Source organism: Nannospalax galili, unplaced genomic scaffold (assembly GCF_000622305.1).
Source record: "Nannospalax galili isolate Female #2095 unplaced genomic scaffold, S.galili_v1.0 scaffold973, whole genome shotgun sequence".
Lineage (NCBI taxonomy): Eukaryota > Metazoa > Chordata > Mammalia > Rodentia > Spalacidae > Nannospalax > Nannospalax galili.
In genome coordinates this window covers 2,784,952-2,786,965 of record NW_008334020.1, presented here as the reverse complement: position 1 = coordinate 2,786,965, position 2,014 = coordinate 2,784,952, and positions in this window count along the sequence as shown.

Genomic DNA, 2,014 nt, shown 5'->3' with positions numbered 1-2,014 from the left:
ATAACCAAGGATACATTACATTACTACCAAGGATACATTACCTCACCAACTGAAACTCACATGATGCTTACAGTATCCAAGATTCAGCTGCATAATATTAATAATATCTTAGATATAAGGTGCACTGTTTGTGATTACTGCCACAGCCTAATGCAGCAATGGCTATGCTTATGATAGTAATAGCTCCAAATAGTCCCCCTTTCTTATTTATTAAATGCCATATCAAGGATGGAAAGACCGTGCCTGTCTTAGGTTGTCTTCTGCAAGAGCAAAGCCTTACCTGTCATCGGCACACAGCTTCAAAGCAGCTACGCCCTGTCTTAGGTTGACTTTCTCCCAGAAGATCTTACCCATCATTGACTACCAGCCATGGGGAAGGAGCATGCACAATAGCCTTGACAAGCGACAAGAATATCACATATCTGATATCTTCTGCCAAGCTTCAGGTCAAACTGAATTTTGATCAGGCCTTAACAATTCCCCTTTCTTTATTAATTTTGTCCACATTTTCCTCTTGAAAATGTAGGGAAAACAAGAGAATCTCAGCACTGCACTGCAAAGTCTGGATGTTCTACTGACTGAGCTATCCGAGCATCTTTTAAGATGCTTCTTAGCCATCTTTACTTCTTCTTTGGAGAACTCTCTGTTTCTCTCTTTAACCCATCTTTTAATTGGGTTACTTCCTGTCTTGATTCTCTGTTTTTGAGTTCATTATATATTCTGGATGTTAAACCTCTGTCAGATGTGTTGCTGGTGAATATTTTCTCCCATTCTGTGGGTTTTCTCTTCACTTCCCTGGTTGCCTCCTTTGATGTCCAGAAGCTTTATAGTTTAATGATGTCCAATTTGTTGATTATTGACCTTGTTTCCTGAGCAGTTGATGTCCAGTTTAGGAAATCCTTTTCTACACCTATATCTTTTAGGTTTTAGCCAATGTTTTCTTCTAACAGTTTCAGAGTTCAGGCTTTACATTGAGGCCTTTGACCCATTTGCAATTGACTTTTGTGCAATATGAAAGATAGGGATTCAATTTCATTCTTCTATGAGTAGAGATCCAGTTTTGCCAGCACCATTTGCTGAACATGCTCTTTCCTCCAGTGAATGTTCTTGGCCCCTTTGTCAAATATCAGGTTGCTGAAATTGCATGTACTCATATTTGGGTCTTCAATTTGGTTCCATTGATCTATGGGTCTATTTTTGTGCCAGTACCATGTTGTTTTTATGACTACAGCTCTATAATACAGCTTGAAATCTGGTGTAGTAATCCCCCTGACATTGCTCTTACTGCTTAGGGTTGTTTTGACACTCCGACGGCTTTTGTACTTCCATATGAATCTTAGGATGTTTTCTCCAATTCTGTGAAAAATGTCATGGGGATTTTGATTGGCATTGTATTGAATCTATAAATGTCTTTTGATAGGATGGTCATTTTCACAATATTAATTCTTCCAATCCATGAGCTTGGGAGGGGCTTCCATCTTCTGATGTCTTCCTCAATCTCTCTCTTTAAAGATTTAAAATTTTCATTGTACATGTCTTTAATGTCTTTGGTCAAGTTTATTCCAAGATTTTTTTTTTTGAAACTGTTGTGAAGGGGAGTGTTTCCATTGGGCTCCTTCTCTGATTGCTTGTTATTGGTATATAGAAAGGCTACAGACATTTGTAGGTTAATTTTGTAACCTGCCATTTTACTGAATGCATTAATAATTTCTAGGAGTTTTCAGGTGGAATTTTGCATCTCTTAGATATAATATTATATCATCTGCAAAAAGGGTAATTTGATCTCTTCTTTTCCAATTATTACTCCTTTAATTTCCTGCTCTTGTCTTACTGCTCTTGCAAGAGTTTCAAGTACTATGTTAAAGAGAAGTGGAGATAGTGGACAGCCTTGTCTGGTTCCTGATTTTAATGGGACTGCTTCCAGTTTTTCTCCATTTAGGGTGATATTGGCTGTGGGTTTGCTATATATGGCTTTAAATACGTTGAGGTATGTGCCCTTCAGACCAGTTCCTTT